Source organism: Octopus sinensis, linkage group LG12 (genome assembly GCF_006345805.1).
Source record: "Octopus sinensis linkage group LG12, ASM634580v1, whole genome shotgun sequence".
NCBI classification, from domain to species: Eukaryota; Metazoa; Mollusca; class Cephalopoda; order Octopoda; family Octopodidae; genus Octopus; species Octopus sinensis.
The window spans coordinates 3,094,563-3,103,262 of record NC_043008.1 but is presented as its reverse complement, the minus strand read 5'-3'; positions in this window follow the sequence as shown (position 1 = coordinate 3,103,262).

The window sequence follows — 8,700 nt, the reverse complement described above, 5'->3', positions numbered from 1 at the left end:
ATAATCGCCCTCCAGCTAGTTGACGTTAAGCCATAGCAAGACATCATAACGTAGCATTTGTAGTAGGGTCAACATCAACATTTTCACTGATCCTCTAGAAGTAGACCAGCATCTTTCTTCTGCCGGAGGCCACAATACTAAAGCCCTTGAACTGGACTGGATATTTTGTTCTTAAGGTGCCCCTGACGTCAGCTGTTGAATCAGAGATGTAGCGGTCGTTTCTGCGCTTCATAACGGCATCCACAGTGAAGATGCGTCAGAGAAATGTTTCACAATGGTTCCGTTCTTCCTGCACTTTTGTGCACTTTTCCTCGCCTTCTCAGGTTCTGTCAGCAAGTGTCTCAGTGTCCTGGGGTAGGACTTCATCCCCTAGTCCTCAGTCACAGCGGTTCGGTAAAAGTGACCGATGGGATAAGTACTAGGCTTTCAAAGAATAAGCTCCTGGGGTCGACTACAGGCGCTGTTCCAGCATGGCCGCAGTCAAGAGACTGAAACTACTAAGAGAATAAAAGAATAAAAGAATACTCATATTGCGTTCTATTTTTCTGTTTGCATAAACACATACACGCACAAATACATACAGGTATATACACGTATACATGCATATATATATATAATTTCTTATATATATATCTGTATATATACATATATATATATATATGTATGTATGTATGTATATATGTATATATATATACATCTCTCTCTCTCTCTATATATATATATATATATATATATATATATGTATGTGTGCGTGTGTGTGTGTGTGTTTATATATTTATATATATGTATGTTCATATACGTACATATGTACATGAATACATACATAGATAAATATACATTTGTGTCTGTGTGATCAAGTTGCGTTGTCTCGGTGCCTATTTATTTGTCTGTGGTTCTGTTGTGTTGTGTGTATGTGTGTAGCGAATAATTATGCTTTAGTTTACAGTGTACTTTCCTACTTTCTAATATAAATTCTAGCATTGCACTGATATCAGAAAATAGCTGTTGCAATAGCAAAAATTAATGAAAGATTTAATAATTTTACATGAACTATGGCATATTTCCTAATTATCTGTGACTTCAAATTTGTTTTCATAATTTTATGATTGCGTCTTTCCAAAGGTCAATGTTCATGAAGATATCTGAAATAAAATTAAATTTTAAGAAATCTGCTGGCGCTAAGATACTATGAGGATGTGATGTTAATCCAATTAAAGAGAGTTATATATTTCGCAATTGACCCCTATGCTTACACGAGGAATTCATAAGAGTCTCCTGGTTTCGTGAATATTATAATGAAACCAAATGTGATTCTTCAATCAGATCTAACTTTAATATCGCAAATTTTAGAAGCTTACTGCTTCTAATAAAATGATTTCTCATAAATTAAAGCGTGGTACCGTTTTTGAAAAAAGACCCTCTACATGTAACGGATTTCTTTGCAAGTCTGTGGCTCGAAAGTGAAAATCAGATTAATCTTTATATATCTATATATTCATAAACACTCTTATTACAGAAACAACAGGGTTTATAGGACTGCAGGGTTTATAGGACCGGATCTGTTGAGCAGGAATAATTGTGTTCTCCACGACGATAATGCACCCTATCATCGAACTCTTCTCGCTCGTGAATTTCTCAACCAAAACAACAAGGTACCGCTTCTGCACCAGCCCAATTCGAACGATTTAGCACCTGCAGACTTCCGTCTCTTCCCCAAGATAAAAGTCGCCGTTTTAATATCGTTGTGCAGATTAAGCGTGAATTGCAGAAGGTCCTCTACACGCTAACGGAAAACGACTTTCAGGCCGGACCCCTGACGTGGCAGGAATGATGTCACCTCTGTATTGTTGCGCAAAATAACTGTTTCGAAGATGATGTTAAAACTTATGTAAATAAGTTATTTTTTTACTAAACATACCTAATCCGGGAACTTTTTGGATACCGAATTTTTCCTGATAAATAGGTAATTTCTTAGTAGACCAATGTAACATTACAGACAACCTGAATTTCTTACAAATATTTCTGTTTCAACTGTTTTCTTATATAAACTGGACGGATTACAAAAGATAACTTTGCGTCTCTATAGCAGGAATGTATGAATGATCAGTTACTAGAAGCTCTGTAGCGTTCTTGGCATTATAGGCTTGACAGTGCTATGACGGAATAAAATGTTAGTGAATATAAAACTTTTGAGCGTCCCTGTATGACTAAATTATATATATAATTCTTTCACATTCAAAGACTGTATCTGCATAGAGTGTATAGCTTGCATAACTCCTAAACACAAACACACACATATGTTTGCTTGATGATATATAACCATAGGACGCGTAAAACCACTTGAATATTCGTAACGTTATTCACTAATATAATTATGAAAGACAATAGGATACTCTTTATTTTAACTGTCATGAAATAATTTGTTAGTTTTCCTGAGACAGCGTTGTACACAAAAATTGGTTGTTATATCCTGATTGCGAAGTAACAGGAATGCAACAAATGTAAGGACCGAAGTTAAGCAACATTACAAAAGCAACAATTCTCTTTGGGTTTCGTGTTTACAATTTCTCTTTAGAAATATGCCATTTCTTTGAAGAACATTACAATTTTACCGACTGAAATTGAATCTCTTCCAAATATTTCTGTTTCTACAGTATTATATAAGCCGGGGATAAAAAGTTAAAATCTAATACATTGCTTTTTACAGATAGTTCTTGAAAATCTTCAGATAAGGAGTTCAATGTCGTCGGGAATTATTCGATCAGATCTTCTACCAGCACGACACCAAAGGAACTTCCTCCGACATATCATCACTGGATTGAATTATATGTTGATTTATTGGCCAGAATGTGGAGATAGCTTTAGATTGCAACATAATGCATCTTAATGTAATGCATTGATATAGACTGCCGAGAGAACGGGAAAAACTATAGTTTTCAAACAAAACTCTATTTGAATTTTGTCGTGCACAAATAGCAAATGCTGTCTCATTTGACTCTAACCATTTTGCATAGAGGTAACCATTGATTGACACGGTGGAACGGTAAATACGACGAAGTTGCTATTGTTCTCAAATAAAATAAAATCATTTCAATAACTCAGTTTTCGCTTATAACTATTTGTTTTACATTCATTTGCCTTTATTCTCAGCAAGTCACGATTATCGCCTTGTAAATACGTGTGTGCATATATACTTCTCCACAATCTTATTGTAGATGTACAAATAAAATGTCAATCTATCTGTGTAAATCCGTTCTTTCTCTACCTATGTATTACTTCTCTATGTCTCTGTGAATACATACCAAGATACACATGCGTACACGCACACACAGAGAAATACAGACAGAGAAACACACGACGAACAGATACAGAAACAGACTTCTTTATTATCTAGTACGTTTCCAATATGGAGTATGTATATACGAAACATACAAGCTGATTAGCATTAGTAAAATGGAAGAAAATTAAAAAAAGTATATATACGAATGTAGAGGCGACAACTGTTAATTACTTTATAATCGGAGACAATAATGAGAGAGGAAAAAAAATACATTCAACAGCCAAACAAATATCTGACATTTTGCTAACTTCCTGACATTGCCAGAATGTTCAACACCTGTATCTGGCTATAATCGCTTACCTTTGATTGACAGTTTCAATAAAGATTCTTTAGATAAGCCAGTAATTTAAACGTAATGGTGTAACTACACATTGGAAAACATTTCTCACGGGCATTGCTGTATATCATAGACTCTGCCGCCGCCGCCTCCCTCTGCTCATCCCGCTCCTGCTGATTCTTCTCCGCCAGTTCCTCCCGCCCCTGCTGATCCGCCTTCTCCCGTCCCTGTCGCAGCTCCTCCACCTCTTCCTCCTGCTACTCCTCCTTCCTTCTTTTCTACCGCCACCAGCGCCACCACCACCACTACTACTACTACTACTACTACTACTACTACTACTACTACTACTACTACTACTACTACTACTACTACTTACTACTACTACATTTCTTTGTTTATTGTTATTTTTATTGTTGTTGTTGTTGCTGCTGTTCTTCTTTTTCTTCTTCTTCTTCTAACATTATTCGTTTCTTTTGTAGCCACAAAGTCTGCGTGGGGGAACATCGAGGCCAGTACTCAGATAATATTTATTTCATGGATCTCGACCACCACCACCACTACTACCACCAAAACCATCTCCACTACCACCACCACCACCACCACCACAACAACAACAACAACAACTACTACTACTACTACTAACTACTACTACTACTACTACTACTAGTACTACTATTACTAGGCAGAATAAAAGTCATGACAAATGTGGAAGAGGATTAATCGGTGACATGGACCCTATCGACTGTTGCTTCTTTTATCGGGGACGGGTGGATGAAGGGCAATGTTAAGCTCGTTTGGATTTGAACTCAGAGCATAAACGACAACAAAAACTTACTCAACGAATGTTTTATGGAGGGTGTGACCGTTCTGCTAATCCACCGCCCTGCAGTTAATAATTATTCCTCCTAATTTAGGTCCGAGATAAGCAATTTCAAGAGAAGGTTGTTTACGATAACACGGACACCACAGGCGCGAAATGTGAAATTGAAACCGGCATGATTTGAACAGTATTTATAATAGAAATACTGACATTCAGAGCATTTACAGTATTCATAGTAATAGTAGTTTCTAGAAGTGTTAATGCTGTTGTTTCTCTTAATATTATAAACCAACCAGACTGGAAAATTGTGAAAGGAAAAAGAAATAAATTACGGAGATGAATGCGCGTTAAAAGACTGAATACAAAGAAGTTAGAGTAGGAGGAGACGGGGGAACCAACGCCCACAAACCCCACACAAATACAATTACAAATATCGTTAACATTACATAAACCTCAACAAACAAAAATACATAGCGATCCAAACCAACAACATGAACAGAACTCCAAAGGCATCACTCCAAAGTACACGTCCATAGACACACGCAACAAGGACTTAAAGCATATTCAAAAATGCACAGACATTACGCTAAATGAACACTTACCGCACATAAGAGCCTTATTTACAGAAAAATTATAAAAACAACGGATTTTTTGGGGGTGGGACTTTTTGAATTGTTCTTTTATTTTTATAGCTTTGGCTGTGGTTGAGAGTTTTCGTAATTGTGCAGTTTTTATATATTGGCAAGTGTTTATCTCCTTATATTTTGTCGTGAATCCAATTTATTGGGTTCATTTGAGGACTTCTCTTTTGGATTATTTGTGAACTGTTATCTCATCAGCTTGCACTTCTTAATTTATCTGTATGTATTTATGCAATTACTTCTCCCCCGACTCTGATTTGGGCACGGAATTACATTATTATATGTGTATATATATATACATACATACATACATACATACATACATATATATATATATATATATATATATATATATATATATATATATATATATATATATATACATATATATAAATTTGAAAGAGGCAAGTTCCAAGGTCAGTAATACTGCTCATCAATACCCACACATATCTAAACACAGAGGGCATATATGAGCAATTATAAGCATGCGAAAAACATAATATACAAACACACACACACGCATATATGCATGTGGGCGTATGTATTTGCGTATATCTGTATATATTCTTATGTACACATGTAAATACGTACAGATAACATACGAAAGTACAACCATCTACATATATTCATTGAGAGTGCGAGAGTAAGTGTATTGCGAAAAAGTAGGAGAGAGAGAGAGAGAGAGAGAGAAATATAGAGAAAGATAGAGAAAGAATGAAAGATAGAAATAGTACAATGAAGCTACAATTAAATTCTACAGTAATTGTAGTTGATACGTGTCAATAATTCTTGTCGGTCAGTCATAAAATAGATTTAAAAAAAGAAAGAAAATGAATTTGGAAGCGAGAGAGAGAGAGAGAGAGAGAGAGAGAGAGAGAGAGAGAGAGAGAGAGAGAGAGCGTAAAGAAATATCTAAAGGGTGTGTTTTTATTATTATTATTATTATTATATTGTGTTTCTGCTGTGTCTTTCTTATTGAATTAGTAAAATATAAAATGTAGCTGTCATTTTCCTACTGCTTTAGTAATTTACCTCTCAGTCGTTTCGGAATGTCAGTAAGCTGTAAGATTTCAAGTATAGCTATAAGACAACAGAATTGCTAAACTTCTTCAATTGTATATAACTGTCAATCGAATATTTTGCCTTGAAAAAAGTCGTTGTCTAAAAGGTTATTGTTCCACACAGCTCTTGTTTTGAAGACCAATTTATCGTTGCCAATATTTGAGTACATATGTAATAATGTGAATTCTATAGTCTCACTTTCCTGCCTTTTCCTTGTTTTCCACCGAAGGGGGAAAAATGCTCATATTTTTTCAGATAATTTTTTTTATTGACACCATGTCTGTTTTTTTTGTTTGTTTATCAATATATGAGAAATTCTACAATTTTGTGTCTGCTTATTACATGCACTGATTATTAAATTTCAAACATTTTCACTGGTCCGCTAGACTTTTCCAGGTTTCCTGTATAACAGATTACCCCTGACTGACTCGTAGATGCATCACAACATTCTTTAGCAATATATAATACACAATGATATTTCAAAATGCAATAAAAATGTAATATATCGGAACATGCTTCGTTTAATGACAATATTCTCAATGTTCTCTAACGCAGAATATTATGTACCGTTATTTCTTGAATTTCTGCTAGCATTTTTCCCTATTTTAGTAGGAAAACTTTCTATAATTAAGACTAATGCTTTTTTTATGGGACTAACTTTTGAATGCTACCACTGACTTTCGTGTGTTTCTGCTGCAATTTCGTCTCATACTTTCATTGCTTTCTGTGTCATTAACATCACAGCTTGTAGGTATGCAATAATATATGCTACATAAGTTTTCCAACACTATCTACATATCTGAGTATTGGTTAATGTTATATAGAAGCCCTTTGATTCTAAAACCACTCACTTTTACTTCTTCCAATATTTTACGCTTCCGCAATCTGTATTACTCTATGCTTACACACACAAACACACACGTACATGTATGTATTCATACATATAGACATATATACATTGGGGGACTTGATATAGGTATTATCATACACAAAACCCACTTAAACAGTTATGCAGGTGTGTTTTGCAAACTAAGAAGGACACACAATCACATATGTACGCGCGAGAGGTGATGGTTGTAATGCTGCTTGTACTGGAAGCGAACCCCTTGTCAGCCTTGTTATCGAAATGCCAAGGTTACTTGCTGGGATATGCATAAAATAATAAAATTAATGTTATCCAGCCCATTCTTGTTGATGACCTAAAGATATAGTATGTTTGCATGAACGACATTGTATATACATACATAGGTACATAAATACTTACATAAAACATGCTAACATTCATTTATGCATTCATACCTGTTCGCATTGGTATACTCACATAGACACACATGCACATATATATATGCATGAATATATATGCATATATATGTTTATGTGTCTATATATATATTTACATATGTATACAAATATATATTTATACATACATATGGCGCCGTCAACATCGCACGTGCAGATGTAGAGGACCGTTTAAAAAGTTCGTCTTGAACGCCTTCCTCTAGTAATAGGCTGATCTCTCCAGCCTAAATTGGTAATTGGTTTATTTCTCCAATAATTAATAAGAGAAACACCTTTTACCCACCAACGTAGCATTATTATGAACAGATTTTACAATATACATCTACACCACGTGTATTTTCGCTAACACGGTTATGGCTGAAACTTACATCATAACAGATGAAACCAACAACGTCACCATCGATGAAAACAGAACTACTTTGCCAGTAAGCTATTTAAGAAGATGTCAGTACTCTCTACTCTCTACAATTTACTTGGACTTCCAGAAAGGGCAGTCGACCGGCCAATTCCTACATTACAAGTGCAATCTGTGAGTGGAGCAGTAAAAAATTGCAAAATCTTTCTCAAGTTCGAAATATGAACTTGTCTGTGTTAACTACATCCCAAAGATGGAGCCTTTTATCTCCTCAGTGGAAGATTTATAATAATAAAAAAATAGAAGGGATACATACATACATACATGCATACATACATACATACATACATACATATATATATATATATATATATATGGAAAAGGGTCAAGGTAGAAAATGCTAAAATAATGTTATTTAAAACATTTCAGTACCGGTTTCGGTCATTGAGACTTTTTCAACTGTAAGTATGGAAAACGATTAAGTTTTCGAGAAATTTATTGAAAAGTATCTTAAAAGACTATTTGCATAGTATTCAAATAAAAGGGGCATTTTCCTTGTTTCTGCCTGTCTCTGTCTCTCAAAATATGTATATATACATATTTATTAATTTATGTATATGTATATATATATATATACAGCAACACAGACACATACATATACACTGACAGACGCATCATACATACATGTTTCTGTAACGCTAATACCATACATCTCTGAAGTTGGAGTGAAAGTAAATGAAGAAAACGTCATTAGAGAACATAACATTAACGCATATCTTTAGTCCGTATACCTCGACGTAGAACAAGGGCCGTAGATTACTTTTAGAGTTGCATACAATAAATCGTGCAAGTTGCAAAGATAATTTTTGAACATCTGTATATAAAACAATATGTACTGAGCCAAGG